General features: G+C 39.2%; 1 protein-coding gene and 1 pseudogene across 1 annotated transcript in view; one reads left to right on the top strand and one right to left on the bottom strand.

Moving 5' to 3' along the window:
• The window catches only part of CAMTA1 (calmodulin binding transcription activator 1), a 1,308,299-nt gene that overhangs the window by 10,141 nt on the left and 1,279,770 nt on the right, over positions 1-18,388 (top strand). The gene's annotated exons all lie outside the window — the stretch shown is intronic.
• LOC102814913 lies at positions 11,368-12,121 on the bottom strand (annotated as a pseudogene).

The following is an 18,388-nucleotide window of genomic DNA, read 5'->3' as shown; positions in this document are numbered from 1 at the left end:
AGTTTTAATTATAGATGATTGCTTTTTCTGCAAAATAGTGTAATTTGGAAGCTTTTTCCAATTTGGCCATCATTCTTTAGACACTTCCTATATAGTTCGTAGTGTTCCTGAAACATGAATTTGATAATGTATTATGTTAGGTCTGGTTTATTTGCATATATAACAAACCTCATATTGGTTATGTATTCTTTCAATATGTTTATATGAAATAGATAATATTTTTTTTGTTTTGTTAAAATTTGAGGCCATTTGAAACCGGAAATTGCTTAATTAGTTAAAATCAGTGGTGTTAGAGTGTCTTAAGCTGAATGGAACAGTGTCAGAAATTTAGTTGGTAGATTATTCAGTTCAGTATTTTCAAAACATTTTTGAAATTTTTGAACATACTCCTTCAACTTTTAAATATATATTACCTCTAAATTGTTTACATGTTCCTCTTTACTAATATATTAGATGCATTATAAAACACCCAATAAAGAGTTTTTATAGATGGTGTGATACAAAGAAAAATAAGTAGTTCTGTATTTCCTTCTAGTACCCCAGTCCATAACCTCCCTGAAGACCACTGGTTTAGGTCACAGTGTTACTAAAGTCCAAGTTTGTGGAGGAAAATACTACCTCTTACTGGTGAAATGTAAAACTGAGGAGCCTAGGTGAGAAAATGTGGATTCTTCTGCACAATTATCGCTACTGCTGGAATATAATGAGGAGAGAGTGTATGTTCCTAAGGCTGGCGGTCACCGGAGGTAGCGAAGCTGATGCAGGTGAAGCTGTACACCTTAGTCTCTTGCCATCATTTGTTCTTTGAGTCAGATGTCAGCTCAACACCAACAAAAGCCCTTCTCATAGAACTGAATTTCAAGGTTGGGTCATAGTTCTGTAAAGAGGACATTGATTTTTTCCCTTTATTATTATTTTTTTAGCTTAAGTGAAATAGAAGAACCGTGAGTATGGGGGCAGAAGACTTAGATCAGGAGTTGTTAATTCTCCCTTGTTTTATGTGTTGATGGTAACCTGCCATCACTTCTTCCCTTAAGTGGCTTGGACAGAATAATCAGTACTGTTGCTAATTTACCTGCTTCTTTGATCTAACTGGATATTAGGACTTTCTTGTGTTTTCCATCCAACCATCTTTCATGTTGACAATAAAACCTGACTCTGCTTCAGTGGGCTTGTCTCACTGGGCCTCTGGCCCGACGGAAGGCAGAGTCATGGTTCGTCAGAATTCCCTGTGCAATTCTTACAAAGTTTAGTTGTACTGTTAGTGTTAAGAGCCTGTTTTCCTTCCAGAAAAGACACAGCAGTCTATTCTATAGTGCTAGAATAGACTGCTATGTCTTTGGTTGAGGACCAAATGAAGTAGTCAGCTTATATATAGAAGCTGTATTATACAAAACCCACGTTTCTTTAAATTGCACTCATTGGAACAAGATACATTGGAGAGGCATGTGGGAACAAGAGCTGTCTAGAGAGCAGCAGAGTTTTGTTTTCCATCTTACTTTCAATGCCAAGCATATGTTCAGGGCGTGGACTGACAGCCCAGGTTGCCTGTATGATTTCAGATGTCATATTTCTCTGTCTCTCCTACTCTGCCCTTCTGCTTTGTTTTATATTTAAGTTCCAGCATAAATCTGACTCTGCTGCACTTTTGAGGAATTCCTTTACTCAGACCTATTGGTGATTTTTGGAGAAAACCCAGCTTTGTACTCAGTGTGTGTGTATGAATAGGAATGTATTTGTCTGTTGAGAGGAGAGAGTGATTGTGCCCATCCACATGCTGTCATTTATTGAGCACCTATTGTTTGCTAGTGACTGGATACATAGTTTCTAAGCCTTATAATAATATTGCAAAGTGTGTAATGTTTCTTCTACAGAAGAAAGTAATTAAATAATTTGGCCAAGGCAACACTCTTGATGGGGCCCTTTCTCTGTCTGAGCTTAGGTTCTTCTGTGTTGCTTAGTCTCAGGAACTTCCATTCTGTTCTGTGTTCGCTAGTCTCATAAGTCAAGTCCTGCAGCTCTAAACCTTATTAATGTACTCAGAAAATTCATTCTGTAATTTAGTTTTGGATTGTTGTTGTTGTTGTTAAGTGTTGTCCAGTCAGTTATGATCCATAGCAACCCTGTACAGGGTTTCCAAGGCTGTAAAGCTTCATCTTTCTCCTGCGGAGCTGCTGGTAGTTTTGAACTGCTGACCTTAAGGTTCGTAGCCCGATAAGTAACCACTACGGAGCTCTGGTAGTGTAGTGGTTTCGAATCGGGCTGCAAACCTCAGCAGTTCGGAGCTACCAGCTGTTCCGTGGGAGAAAGATGAGGCGTTCTGCTCCCGTAAAGATTTACAGACTCGGAAACCCTGTACAGGGTCGCTATGAGTCGGAAGGAATTGACTCCACGGCACTTAACAACAGCAACAACAACAACAACAACAACAACAACGCTACGCTACCAGAGCTCCTTACAAAGAGTTAATGGAGGTTTAGTTATGTCGATTTAATATGCAAATGTTTGGTGAAGCTTAAGCCACAGATAGGAAGAGGTTAGAAGATAAGGGATATTTTAGGATTTATTTAAACTTCTTTTAACCTTTTGCAATCCATTTGAAGGCATAATTATCTCCTACCCTTCTTGATTTATTTGCAGTTGCAAAGTAAGTTAAAAGTTACAGCTTAAAACAAATCAGTTTGAGAATATGCTTCCTCAACCACAAACACCCTTCCTCAGGTTCTGAAGACAATGAAAGTAATAGTTGTGAGGATAGCAATAATAATATGAACAGCAGATGTTTTATTGAGCATATATTGAATACTTGGTATTGTTGAGTTCTTTACATAAATAATGTAATTTAATCTTTCAGTTAACTATGAGGTAGGTTATCTGATTAACATATTATAGATGACAAAGCTTAAGCCATGGAAATACTAAATAATGTAGCTCCTGTCAGTGGGTCAGAGAGGTATGACCCTACCCCTGGATTCAGAGCTCACATTCTTTGGTGCCTTATCCTACTTACTCTTGTTCGATCCCAAAGAAGACCTTGAAGTGACTTCTGTAAGATCTAGCAGCTGTTTAGTGACTTCTCATCTTGTACACAGTTGCACATAGACTTGTTTTATAGACTTGTTCTTTATTTGTTAACAGACTTGCTCTTTGTTTGTTTGCACTTTCAAGCAAACTGCAACTTAATGTATTTTTGTGTGGTGATATTTTAAAAGTAGCAAGCACTAATTTCTTAAGGAAGTAGTTTTGAATCTTAATTGTGGATACTAACAGGACTTTGTGGGCTCTAAATAATGAAGAAATATGTTAAAAGTATAAATTTTGCCATTCTGTAACCATCCTGTGCTGTACCTCAAGGACTAGGCCTGATTGTTCTAGGGGGAAGGGGGGAAGAGAAAGAATATATTAGTAGCACATTAGTAAGAGGACCAACTCTTACTTCATAATCAGTTTGGTATTCACATCTTCATTAGGTGAACTATTATAAGGTTTCTGCATTTTAAGTTAATATTTTTAAGGCCCAGAGCCAGAAATAATTATGCTAATGCAGCTTTCTGATTGCACAAATGACTACTTCATAATTACACATATTAGTACTCCATATATGTTGTCCAGACTGAAATTTCTTTTGTTTAGTCGTTAATTAGCTTTAGCTGTTAGACTTAAAATATAACTACTGCAATCCCCAGTCTCCGGATCTAGATTTCAAATGGCATGCTTCCAAAGCCAAACTAATGCAGTACCATAAACCTTGCATAATGAAAATGTTCTCCCCAAACATGTTCAAATCACTTTTGTATGCTACTATTTTTGAACTATTAATGTTTCTTTTGTTTGTTTTCTCTCTAATACAAAGTTTCTCTAGAGTAAGCAAAGAAAATAGAATTATAGTTTGTATTGATCTTAAAGTTGTAGCAAATGTTTTTAGTTGATGATGGCTTCAGAGATTTTTGTATCAAATGCATTTTTAAAAGCATTTATGTAGAGAGCTGTATTGGCATTGACTGATACTTTCTAAGCCATACCAAAGAACCGGAAGAAAAAGAAATACCCAAATATAATGCTTTAAAAAAAAAAAGTTCTAACCAGTTGCCATGGAGTTGAGTCTCACTCACGGTAGAGTAGAAGTGTTCTCCGTAGAGTTCTCAGTGATTGATTGATTGTTCAGAAGTAAATGCCAGGCCTTTGTTTTGAGTTATCTGTGGGTGAACATAAACCTCCAACCTTTCAGGACTCCAGAGTGCTTTTCTAAAGGGGAAGAATTACCCTTTAGTTTCTGAATACTTTGTATTTTCAGCTTTTTATGTCCAGGTAAGAGAAATTGACTTACTTAATACTGGGAGAATTGTTAAATTATATTTCATTTCAATTATCTTTTTTTTTTTTTTTAACAAGAAACTACCTTTTACATTAATTTCTTTTATTTAATGTATAGGCTTATAATCTTGAATATTGTTTGTATTTTCAATTTATTCCTTATATAACTTATAAAGTCATAGATTTAGACTTAATGTTTTCAGTGGTTGATTTTGCTAGTGTATTTATATCTTAGCTATTTGAAATAGATTCACATTTTTGAGAGTTTATTTAGGACTCTTCAGACATCCAGAATGGGAGCTAAGCAGAAAGACACCAGTGAGATATTTGACTGAAGCACAGTGACTCTGTAGGATAAGCACTGGATTTTGAACCACAAGTTTGGTGGTTTGAGCCCATCAGCCGCTCTGTGAGAGAAAGAGGAGACTTTCTGCTTCTGCAAAGATTTAAAGCTAAGAAACTCTATACAGGGTTGCCGTGAGTTAGAACTGACTTGAAGGCACTTAACAACAAGTGAAATATTTTAGCCTTGATAGTGTGAAAAGTTAGTTAACCTTGAAGTAGAACTTTGTTTTGTGTAGGTTTCGGTAGTTTTAATGATTTGCTGCAAAAAACCAACCCCCATCCCCACAAAAACATTTTGAAGTGTTAAAAAAACATCCTCTGTAAAGTGTTTAAAGAACCAGATGTCAGTTTGAGGACTAAGATGCGCCTGATCCGAGCCATGGTATTTTCAGTAGATTTAACGTGCGTGTAAGTCCTGTTGTGGCTCTGTAGAATAAGCACTGGACCACAAGGTTGTTTGAATTGCATGGTCGGCAGTTCAACTCACCAGTTGCTCTTCAGAAATCCTAAACAAGGTCACTAGGAACTGGAACCAACTCGATGGCACGTGACAACAACAACATAATGCATGTGAAAGTTGGACATTGAATAAAAAAGACCTTAGAAGAATTGAATTGAATTATGGTGTTGGCAAAGAATATTGAAGTAACATGGATTGTCAGAAAGGAAAACACACCAAATCTGTCTTGGAAGAAGTACAGCCAGAATTATCCTTAGAAGCAAAGATGGCAAAACTTCTCTTGTTCTTTGGGTATGCTGTTGTTGTTATTGATGTTGGTGTGAAGTGCCATCAAGTCGGTGCCGACTCATAGCGACCTTATGCACAGCAGAATGAAACACTGCCCGATCCTGGGCCAGCCTCACTACTGCTGCCATGCTTGAGTCCATCAATGCTGCCACTTGGCCAGTTTAGTCAATAGTGACCCTATATAGGGTTTCCAAGACAATGAATCTTTATTTTTAAACTTTTAATTGTGAATTGAGTGAAGGTTTACAGAACAGATCATCAGTTTTATGTTCAACAAATTATCCACTTCGTTTCATCTCAGTGATTTCAATCTCCTCAGTGAAAACATCACTTATGCCGCTTCTTCCTTATATTTATGATTTCCATTTCTCCATTCCCAACCCTTCTGAATTTTGTTCTTGGGTAAATGCTGCCCATGTGATCTTCAATTGTTAACCATTCTATGGAGTACATACCTCACTAGTGTTGTTGCCACCCCCACACCCTCCCCTTCTGCTCCCATATTTACCTGTCTACTGCTTGGCTACTTCATTTCCAGACCTGAAGGGTGAGTAAGGGCCATAGTCTTGGGGTTCCACTGGTCTTTGTCTGATAAGTAACCCTCTTGTTTCTTATGATATTCAGCTTTGTTCCACATTTTCTCCCACTCTATCCAGGACCTTTTAATGTGATCCCTTTCAGAGCAGTTGGTAGTAGAAACTGGACACCATTTAGGTTTTCTTGTCTCAGGGCCATGGAGAGTAATGTTTTTATGGTCAGTTAGTCCCTTGAATTAATTGTTTCTAAGCAAGTTGAATTTTTATCACTTCTTTCTACTTGACAGGGAGAGACCAAATAGACCTTGGATGGCTGCTCATGAGCTTTTCAGGTCCCCAGTTGCTACTTACTAAAGTAAGATGTAGAACATTGTCTTTGGGGACTGTGTTATGCCATTTGACCATAATATTCCTCAAGACTATGGTCCCGAGCTCTCAGGAGATGCAACTCATTCCCTTAAGGAATGTCTAAGAACTTTTCATAATTTTGACCCATGTTGTTGTTATTAAGTGCCTTAGAGGCTATTCTGACCCATAATGATCCTGTATAGGGTTTCCAAGGACTGGCTGGTGAGTTTGAACCACTGACCTTGCGGTTCAAATGACTTTGCGGTCTCACGCATTAGTCCACAGCGCCACACCAGGACTCTGTGACCCCTGTAAACGCCACCATATTCACGGATGTGTTTGCAGCAAAATATCTATGTACAGATACCCTCTGTCAGACCTTTATATATTCGTGTATATGCTCCCACTGTCCCTCCCATATGTGTTCAACTTAACTGTCTATCCGTATGTCTACCTGTGGTGGTGGTGTGCCATCAAGTCAGTTCCAACTCATAGTGACCCTTTAGAGGGTTTCTGAGGCTGTAAATCTTTATAGGAGCAGAAAGCCTCATCTTTTTCCCGTGGAGCATCTGGAAGATTTGAATGACTTTCCTTGTAATCTACTATGCTAACAGGGCTCCTTATTTGTTGTTGTTAGGTGCCATCGAGTCCGTACCGACTCATAGCTACCCTATGCACAACAGAATGAAACACTGCCCGGTCCTGGGCCAACCTCACAATTGTTGCCACGCTTAAGCCCATTGATGCTGCCACTTTACCAATCCATCTTGCTGGAGGTCTTTCCTCTTTTTCTCTGACCCTCCCCACCTTACCAAACATGATATCCTTCTCCAGCTACTGCCCTCCTGACAATATGTCTGAAGTATGAGAGACAAAGTTTGGCCATCTTGGCTTCCAAGGAGCTCTCTGTTCTTCTTCCAACACAGATCTGTTGGTTCTCTGGCAGCTCAAGACACTTTCAATATTCGCCTCCAGCACCATAACTCAAAAGCATCGATTCTTCTACGGTCTTCCTTTTTCACTGTCCAGCTTTCTCATGCATATGAGGTTATTGAAAATACAATGGCTTGGGTCAGGCGCACCTTAGTCCTCAAGCTGACATCTTTGCTCTTCAACACTTTAAAAAGGTCTTGTGCAGCACATTTGGCTACTGCAATACGTCGTTTGATTTCTTGACTTCTGCTTCCATGAGTGTTGATAATTGATCCAAGAAGAATGAAGTCCTTGACAACTTAAATCTTTTTCCGTTAATAAGAATGTTGTTTATTTGTCCAGTGGTGAGGATTTTTATTTTCCTTACATTGAGATGCAGTCGATACCAAAGGCTGTGGTCTTTGATCTTCATCAGTAAGTATTTTAAGTCCTCTTCACTTTCAGCAAGCAAGGTTGTATCAGCTGCATATCACAGGTTGTTAATGAGTCTTCCTCCAATCCTGATGCCATGTTTTTCTTCATAGAACCAGCTTCTCAGATTATTTGCTCAGCATGCAGGCTGAATAAGTATGGTGAAAGAATACAACTCTGTTGCACACCTAGCTTAATTTGAAACCATTCAATGTTCCCGTGTTCTGTTCAAACAACTGCCTCTTGGTCCATGACCAGATTCCTCATGAGCACAATTAAGTGTTCTGAAATACTCATACTTCGCGATGTTGTTCATAGCTTGTCATGATCCACACAATTGAAGGCCTTGCTTAGTCAGTAAAGCACAGTTAAACATCTTTCTGGTATTCTCTGCTTTTAGCCAAGATTCATCGGATATCAGCAGTGATATCCCTTGTTTCACGTCCTCTTCTGAATCCAGATTTAGCTGCTGGAAGTTTTGTAAATGTATGCTTGCAGCCATTTCTGTATTACCTTTAGTAAAACTTTACTCTCACGGAATATCAAATAGATTGTCCAATAATTTCCGCATTCCATTGGGTCACCTCTCTTTGGAATGGGCACAAAAATACGGATCTCTTCCAATCAGTAGGCCAGATAGTTGTCATCCAAATTTCTTGTCATAATGAGTGAGTGCCACCAGTGCCACCTCACTTTCTGGAATGATTTCAGTTTTTATTCTATCAATTCCTGGTGCCTTGTTCTTTGCCAATTCCTTCAATGCGTCTTGGACTTCTTCCTTCAGTATCATTGGCTGTTGGTCATATGCTACCTCTTGAAATGGTTGAACATCAACCATTCCCTTTTGGTACAGTGACTGTGTATTCCTTATCTTCTTTTGATGCTTTCTGCATCATTCAATAATTTTCCCAGAGCATCCTTCAATAACGAAAGTCGAGGCTTGAATTTTTTTTTTTTTTCAGTTCCCCCAGCTTGAGAAATGCTGAGCATGTTCTTCCCTTTTGGTCTTTTGACTCCAGATCTTTGCACATTTCGTTGTAATATTTGACTTTGTCTTCTCTAGCTGACCTTTGAAATTTTCAGTTTGCTCTTGGACCTCCTCATTTCTTCCATTTGCTTTAGCTGGACAACAAGTTTCAGTGTCTCTTCTGACATCCACTTTGACCTTTTCCTACTTTCTTGTCTTATTAATGACTTTTTGCTTTCTTCATGTGTGATGCTCTTGATGTCATCCCACAACTCTTCTGGTCTTTGGTCTTTAGTGTTTAATGTATCAAATCTGTTCTTCAGATGATCTCTAAATTCAGGTGGGATGTATTCAAGGTCATATTTGAACTCTCGTAGACTTGTTTTCATTTTCTTCAGCTTCAGTTTCAATTTGCATATGAGCAGTTGATGATCGGTTCCATAATGTGGCCCTGGTCTTGTTTTCACTGATGAAATGGAGCTTTTCCATCATCTCTTTCCACAGATGTAATCAGTTTGATTTCTGTGTATTCCATCTGTTAAGGTCCATGTATATAATCGTCTCTTATGCTGTCTAAAAAAGGTATTTGAAATGAACAAATCATTGATTTTACAGATTTCTGTCATGCGATCTCCAGCATCATTTCTCTCACCATACTGATCCTTCTTCTTTCTTCCCAGCCTTTACATTCCAGTCACCAGCTAATGATCAATACATCTTGATTGCATGTTTGATCAGTTTCAGACTGAAGAAATTGGTAGAATTATTTCATTTTATCCTTTCTGGCTTTAGTTGTTGATGCATAAATTTGAATAGTAGTGGTATTAACTGGGCTTCCCTGTAGGCACATGGATATTATCTATCACAGACAGTGTTGTACCTCATAACTGATCTGGATATGTTCTTTTTGACAATGAACGCAACACCATTTCTCTTCAATTTGTCATTCCCGGCATAGTAAACCGTATAGTTGTCAGATTCATAATGGCCAATACCAGTCCATATCAGCTCACTGATGCCTAAGATAATTGATGTTTATGCATTTCATTTTATTTTTGACAACTTCCAATTTTCCCAGATTCATACTTTGTACATTCCATGTTTGATTATTAATGGATATTGACAGCTGTTTCTCTTCATTTTGAGTTGTGCCCCATGAGCAAATGAAAGTCCTGTGGACTTTACTCCTATGGACTTTTTTCCACTCCCATCATTACAGTCAACTCTACTTTGAGGAGAAGGTACCTCTTCTCCAGTCGCAGTTTGAGTGCCTTCCAACTGAGGGGCTCATTTTCTGGCACTATATCTAGCAGTGTTTCTCTGCTATTCATAAGGTTTTCAGTGACTAAATATTCAGAAGTAGTTCGTCACTCCTTCCTAGTCTGTCTTCGTCTGGAAGCTCATCTGAAATCTGTCCACCATGGGTGGCCCTGTTGGTATTTAAAATACCCATGGCTTAGCTTCCAGAATGACAGCAACTCAAAAGCCACCACTGTATGACAAACTGACAGATGAATGGTGGAAGGCTTCTTATAGATCCCAGTTATTACAGGATTATGTCTATGACCGAATTGACCTCTGTTGCTATGAACTCTTGGGCTCCTTCCCCATTCTTCTGCCATCTCCCTCTTGTTATATATTGTCTTCACCTTCACCCAAGTTAACACGTGTCTACCTTTTAGCCAGTGAACTATTAACCCTTCCTTCCCACAACCTGGTAACCGTTAAAGAGTGGTTCTTTTAGTATGAAAACCTTTTCTTGACTTTGTATTTGTCATTTTGTGATTGTCTAATTTTACTCAGCCTCGTGTTCTCTTGTTTCATCTGTTTTAGGAGGTGTTTTGTAGATTCATTGTTATTTTTTACCGTTTCATGGTATTCCGTGTGTGTATATACCAAAGTTTGTCTGTATTTCCTTTGATGGCCATTTAGGTGGATTCCATCTTTTGCTATTGTGAGTAGTGCTGTGATGAGCATGGGTGTGCATATCTGTTTGTGCTTTGGCTGTTATTTTCTCTAGGATATACAACAAGTAGAGGGATTGCTGGGTTAGATGATATTTTTGTTTCCAGTGTTTTGAGGAAGCAGTTTCCATAGTGGTTACACTGCGTTACAGTCCTGTCAGCAGTGTTTAAGGATTCCACTGTCTTCACACCCTCAGTAGTATTTCATTTTTAAACTTTGCTATTAGTCCTGGCATGAAATGATAACTCATTGTTATTTTGATTGGTACAGCTCTAATAATTAATGATTGTGAGCAATTTTTTCATGTATTGTTGGCACCTGATGAGTATCATCTTTGATGAAGTGTCTGTTCATGTAGTCTCCCCATTTTTAAAATAGATTATTATTATTATTTTTTGAGATGTTGAAGTTTTCTATAAATTTTAGAGATTAATTTCTTGTCTGAAAGGTCATTGCCAAAAATTTTTTTGCCACTCTGTGAGTTCTTTTTTTATTCTTTTAGTAAAATCTTTTGCTGCACATAGGTGTCTAATTTTTGGGAGATTGCTGTCATCTACTTTGTCTCCTTCTGTTTATGTGTTTTCATTTTTGCTTGATAGTGTATTTATGCCATGTATCAGAGTCCCTAAGTTTGTCTCTGTTGTTTTATTAATGAACTTTATTTATAGTTCTGGGTTTTCCATTTAGATTTTTGATCCATCTTGAATTCCTTTAACTATATGGTAGGAGATATGGTTCTTGTTTATTCTTTTTTTTTATTTTTAATATGAGTGTATTTATTTGTCACACATAGAAATTTCTTATTTGTGACTGGATTCCGACTTGGATGTAGAAGCTCTCAGCAACAACAGCCTCTGTCTCTTGGCAATCTGTTCCCTGACGTTTTTCTTTGGCCTCTTTCATCCTCTTGGCCAAAAGCTTGGCATATTCTGCAGCCTCCTCCTTATTTTTCTTAGTGTGTTGTTTCTTCAGAGCAATACGCCGACGTTTGTGTTGCAGGACACATGGAGTAACAAGACGCTGAATCTTGTGCGCTTCGGTCCTGGGTTCTTGCCTTCTTTGTTCAATGGCTTTCTCACAACATACTGTCGGACATCATCATCTTTAGAGAGATTGAAAAGTTTGCGGATTCTGCTAGCTCTCTTGGGCCCCAGGCAACGAGGCACAGTGGTATCTGTCAGTCCTGGGATATCTTTGTCTCCTTTTTTTACAATGACCAAGTTAAGAACACTCAAGTTGGCATCCACAATGCAACTCTGGACAGATTGGCGCTGTCTTTCTCCCGTTCTCCATGGTCTATAACAGGAATGCGCCTTACTCAGAAGCAGGCGGACATAGATAGCCATGGGTCAAGACACCCTGCTTCATGGGAAAACCTTGCTTGTCATTCCCACCACTGATGCGGACAACATGATCCTTCCACTCGTCACCCCGCAAATCAGCAGCAACTTTTGTGGCCATTTGTTTCTCATAAAAGGTAAGAAGCTTGTGTTCATCATTCATTTCAGTGAGTTTTTGGCAGCCAGTGGCTGGGAAGGAGATGTTCAGCTTCATGGTGAAGCAGCTGACGGCCTCCTTGGCGTCACGAAAAAGGGTTGTTTATTATTCTTTTGCCAGTGGAGTTTCATTTTTGGTGTCACCATTTGTTAAGGAGACTATCTCTTGCCCATTTAATGTGTTTTGGCCCTTTGTCAAAGATCAGCTGACTGTGTTGTTGTTGTTGTTAAGTGCCGTCGAGTCGGTTCCGACCCATAGCGACCCTGTACAGAGTTTCCGAGGGTGTAAATCTTTACGGGAGTAGAAAGCCTCATCTTTCTCCCGCGGAGCGGCTGGTAGTTTCGAACCGCTGACCTTAAGGTTCGCAGCCCGATTCGTAACCACTACGCTGGTGGATGGATTTACTACTGGGTTCTCAATTCTGTTCGATTGCTTTATGTGCCTTTCATTTTACCAATAACAGGCTGTTTTGACTACTGTGGCTGTGTAGTAGGTTTTGAGATCTGGAAATGAGAGATCTCCTATTTTGTTCTTCTTTAGTAATTCTTTGCTTAGCCAGGGTCTCTTTCCATATAAAGTTGCTGATTAGTTTTTCTATCTCTTTAAAGAATGATGTTGGAATCGAGATGGGGGAATTGCATTATGTCTGTAGATTGCTTTGGGTAGTATTGGCATTTTCACAATGTTATGTCTTTATCTATGAGCATATGGTATATTCTTCCATTTATGTAGGTCCCTTGTAGCAGCCTTTTGTAGTTTTCTTTTATAGCTCTTTTGTTTCTCTGATTAGATTAATTCCTACATAATTCATCGTTAAGGTGGCTGTTGTTAAGTGACACTGATTTCCTTTTCCGAGCTTTTTTTGTTAGTATAAAGGAATCCAACTGAGTTTTGTATGTTGAGTTTGTATCCTATCACTTTGCTGAATCTTTCAATGAGTTCCAGTAATTTTCTCACTGAGTCTTTGGAATTTTCTAGGGATAGGGTCATATCCTCTACAAATATAAAGTTTTCCTTCTTTGCTAATTTGGATGCCTTTAATTGTCCTTTCTTGCCTATAGTTCTGGCTAAGACTTCCAGCACAATATTGACTAGGAGTGGTAATAAAGAACATCCGTGATGAGATGTAAATCTTCACAGGAGCAGAGAGCCTTTCTTCCGTGGAGGGGGCTGGTAGGTTTGAACTGCCAACTTTTTAGTTAGCAGCCCACACCACCACCAGGACTTCTTTAGTAGACTACAGGATGGCCAAACTTTCTCTCTCCTCCTTTGAACATATTGTCAGGAGGCACCAGTCGCTAGAGAAGAATATCATGTTTGGTAAGGTGGAGGGTCAAGGGTCAGAGATAAAGAGGAAGACACCCAGTGAGATTGACTGGCAAAGTGGCAGCATCAGTGGGCTCAAGTGTGGCACCAATGGTGAGGTTGGCCCAGGACTGGGCAGTGTTTCGTTCTGTTGTACATAGGGTCGCTATGAGTTGGTACCGACTCGATGGCACCTAACAACAACAACATAGTGTAAACTGGAAAACAACAACAACAAAATGTTTGACTAGTGAATCATTGCGATGATCTGGAACTGAACTTGCAAGATCTCTGAGTTATGCCTGAATTTTGGTACACGGAGTCTTTTTCTTTTGTCTTTCAAGTAGCAAGTACCTCGTAAGGTGTACACTTTAAAGAAATAAAACTTAATAGGTTAAAATAAGAATGATAGTGGAATGTGGTGGCTCTGTAGAATTAAGCACTGGCCTGTGAACCACTAGCCATTCCATGGGAGAAGGATGAAACTATCTGCTTTCACAAAGATTTAAATCCTATACAGGGTCACTGTGAGTTGGAACCGACTTGATAACACTTAAAAACAACAATGAGGATGATTAATAGTACATAAAATCAACTCTCAGGCTAAACCCGAGCCTGGAGATTCTGCACTCCCAAGATGGTTGTTGTTAAGTGCTGTTGAGTCGATTCTGACCCATAGCGACCCTATTTAGGAGTCCTGATGTGTCGTTGTGGGTTAATGCAGCAGACTGCAAAGTTGTTTGAACTGCAAGGTTGGTTTTTCAAGCTCACCACTTGCTCCTTAGAAACCCTATATGGGGTCACTATGGGCTGGAATTGACTTGACAGCACTTAACAACAACAACAATAGGATTTTCAGGGGAGCAGCTGATGAGCTTGAACCACAGACCTTGCAGTTCAAACAACTTTGCAGTCTGATGCATTAGTATACAGCGCCATACCAGGACTCCCAAGGTAAGTATGTAGAAAATAGGTATGTAGATGTCAGGACACATGAAGTATTTTTGTAGTTCTCTAGTGTATCTGTACTAGAGAATTAGGAGCTCTAGTAGTGTAGTGGTTACGAATCAGGCTGCTAACCTCAGGGTTGGCAGTTTGAAACTACTAGCCGTTCTGCGGGAGAAAGATGAATCTTTCTGCTCCTGTAAAGATTTATAGCCTCGGAAACCCTTTACAGGGTCACTATGAGTCGGAACCGACTCCGCGGTACTTAACAACAACAACAGTGTATCTGTTGGAGCCTTGGTATGGCACTGTGGATTAATGCGCTGGACTGCAAAGTCAGTTTGAACCGTGTGGTTGGTGCTTCAAGCTCACCAGCTGCTTCTCGGAAACAGTATACAGGGTCGCTATGAGTCAGAACTGACTTGACGGCACTTAACAACAACAACAACAAGTGTATCTTTAGGAGTCCTGATGTGGTTCTGTAAGATAAGCGTTGGACTGCTAACCACGAGGTCAGCAGTCGAAACTCACCAGCAGCTTCTCAGAAACCCTGTAAAGGGTAGCTTTGAGTTGGAACCAACTGGAGAGCAGTTAACATCAACAACAGCAAATCTTTGCAGAAACAGATGTCATGCCTTTTCCCCACAGAACTGCTGGAGGATTTGAACCACTGACCTTTTGGTTATCAGCTGAATGCTTAAGCATTGCACCATCATGTTCTTTTGTGGTCTATAGAAAGCCCTTTTAAGTGTGGGTGACAGTGATGCAGGTATAGCAGGGCTAATCTAATATTTTAGAAAACTTTTGAAGAGGTAGTGTGAAACATATTCCCCCATGTCCCCTTCTTCTCCATCTCCTTTTGGCCTAAACAGTTGAAAAAGCAGAACTCTAAAGCTGAGTGTCATAATCTACTTACTTAGCTATCTACCTGCCTCCTCACCTTGTAGTCATTTTGAATAGCTACCTACCAAATGTTTCTAACGATAAATTGTTTGCTTGTTAAATAAGAAGTTCCTTATAAGTAACCCATGTATTTCATTCTTAATGCTTTGATGTTTTTATGTGTTGTTCAGTCAGTCCCGACTCACCACGACCCTGTATTGTATAGGGTTTCCGAGGAGCAGCTGGTGGATTTGAACTGATGACCTTGTGGTTAAAAATCCATTGCTGATCCTGCAGCACCACACGAGGAGTCCCTTAATGTTTTAGAAAGTTGCAAGAAATTAAAAATCAAAATCCATACTAGATAGAAACCAGCAATGCGGTGAATGTGATGAAATATGAATGGGAGTGTTTTTTCTGGAAGGAAGAGTGTATGGGCAGGATATGTGGATTCCGTGAGGTTTTCTGCTATACGAAGGTAGGTTCACTGGTCTGGTGAGGGATGTAGAATACATTTGGGGGAGAAATAAGGAAACTGAGAGAAACTTCGGCTCTGATCTTTGAAGGTGATGAAACAGGGTGGCTGTGTATTCACTCAGGTGGAGGGTATCTGTAAGGACCAAACAAGGCTCATTTAGCTTTGAACTCATTTTCTTCTGATTCTAAAGGCGTAGTTGGGGTGGGGTTGGGGTGAGAAAATAAAAAGATGTTTCTATGACTAAGAAACAAGGAAGCTGAAAAGTGGCTTAAATTTGGATAGGAAACAGCCATTTTCACCACAAAGTCAGAGGAGAAGCAGGCAGTCAGAAGGGATTGGGAGACAAGGAATGTCTAGAATAGATAACACTGAAACCCAAGCAAGCCCTTTGAAAAAGAGAGACCATGGTTCTGTATGTAGCTCATATCAGGAAGCAGTTCCTTATTAAGTAGGTCAGTGTGTGTAGCGCTGCAGGGAAGGGGGGAAACTCCAAGCACAGCAGGTCAAGGACAGCCCTCCCAGTGCCCAGTGTTGGGGAGAGGAAGCTATTCTGAGAAACTGGCCATGAGAGAGTCTTTTCCTGTTTGAAGGGAATTCCTGTTGGATGGGGTTCTTGGTTAGAAAATTCTGCAAAGGGCCACTTTTTCAAATAGAGAAGGGGAATATATTTACTTCTTTAAAAACTAAGAAATAGTTGATAGAGGGAAAATGCCACCTGCTTCCCATAGCTGAAAAAGAGTACATTAAAATGATTTGAAAATTACAAGCTGTCCTTGACTTGTCATTTGAGTTATGAAGAACTACACTTAAAATTAAGACCATGTATGTGTGTGTGTGTTTTAATTGTTAGTAATATATACTACTTTAAATGTTGCTGAAGTCCTGGTGTGGTGCTGTAGAATAAGCACTGGACTGGTAATTGCAAGGTTGGCGCTTCAAACCCATCAGATGCTTTTTGGAATCTATGAGTCAGAACCTACTTGAGAGCATTTAACAATAATAACAATGTAGCAGTGAGTAATTTCCTTACATTATCATTCTCATGCTAACCCCAAAACACAAATAAAGATCAGATTGATAAAAATACTGATAATAAAATGCAGTATGATGAGGTATTTGACTTAGGTCAGAACTGACTTCCAGGAACTAAAAGTATTTTCAGGAAACTTTATCTCATTATTTATTGGAAGTATCTCACTTTCTATTCGCAAGTAGAATTTTTTGTACAGATCTTAATTGCGATTGTACTTAAAAAACAACAACAAAAAACCCAATTCATCCATTGTTTGTATTGTGTGTTTCTATGATATAAATTTTCTTGCAATAGTTTTTCTTTATTGATGTCAAATATGCCCATTTTGAAAATTGAAAATAAAATTAGTATTAATCATACTGAATGTTTTTAAGACATAGGCAGAATTAACATTTTGGTATTTGAAGTATTTATTTGTGATAACTATTTAGGCATTGGAGTCCTGGTGTAGCGCTGTAGGATAAGCACTGGACTACTTAAAGTTTGCAGCTCAAACCCAACAGCTACTTCTTGGAAACCCTATACAGGATTGCTATCAGTTGAAACTGACTCAACAGTACATAAGAACAACATTAATGCAGTGTTATTTTCTTTACTTCATTTATAATAAACTATATTCTAGAGCAGTGTTGGATTTACAGAACTTTGTGCAGAAAGTATAAAGTTCCAGCACTCTGCCCTGCACACTATTCTGCTGCATTTCTGTATTATAGTTGCTTCCAGTGATGAACTCCTAGTGATACATTATATTGTTACCTAAAGTCTGCTTTAGAGGGTCACAGGCAACCCACTGCTTTAATGAAGGCATTGGTATTTTAGTGGTATAATTCTTACCTTTCATATCAGAGACCCTTAAATTCCCATCTAATACACTTCCATGTACAGCCACGACTAGTCATTGAGGCTTTGTGGCTGTGTGTTGCTTTGATGCTGAATGGGTTTCAGTAGTGCTTACAGAGTAAGACAGAATAGGAAGAAAGGCCTGGTGATTTTCAAAAATTGAGCCAGTGAAAACCTTAGGGATTACAGTGGTGTCTGATCAGCATCTAGAACAGGCAGCATTTATTTAGTTCATTTGTACATGGGGTCACCTTGAGTCAGAGCTGAGTCAACGGCAGTGTGTAACAACAAAAATATGGTTTACATAAAAATTTACTCTGGACAGCTTTTTTTTTAAATGCCACTGCTTGGACCTTATACCCAGGCCAAGTTGCATTGGAATCTCTGGGAGTGGGATCCAGGCTTGGTATTTTTAAGCACTTCCTAGGTATTTTTAAAAGGAGCTCTGCTAGCGTAGTGGTTATGAGTTGGGCTGCTAACCTCAAGATCAGCAGTTTGAAACTACCAACCATTCCATGGGATAAAGATGAGGCTTTTTGCTCCTGTAAAGATTTACAGCCTTGGAAACCCTATGCAGGGTCTCTAGGAGTCAGAACAGACTTCAAGGCACTTCACTACCACCACCACCACCACCACCACCACCACCACCACCACCACCACCAGGTGTTTCTAAAGTGCAGCTAAGTAAACAAGAGGAAATCTGGTGGGGAAACTTTATATTAAACAAGTGGATTGATTATATTAAATGTATAATTATGTTATTGGAATGGATTTGTCTGAATTAACTGACAAGTCTGAATTTGGGTCAGAATTTTTAAACAATTGATAATATTCAGAGTTT

Source organism: Chrysochloris asiatica, unplaced genomic scaffold, assembly GCF_000296735.1.
Source record: "Chrysochloris asiatica unplaced genomic scaffold, ChrAsi1.0 scaffold00223, whole genome shotgun sequence".
Classification (NCBI taxonomy): domain Eukaryota; kingdom Metazoa; phylum Chordata; class Mammalia; order Afrosoricida; family Chrysochloridae; genus Chrysochloris; species Chrysochloris asiatica.
Note: the sequence above shows the minus strand (reverse complement) of the source record. Positions and strands in the feature narration are given on the sequence as shown.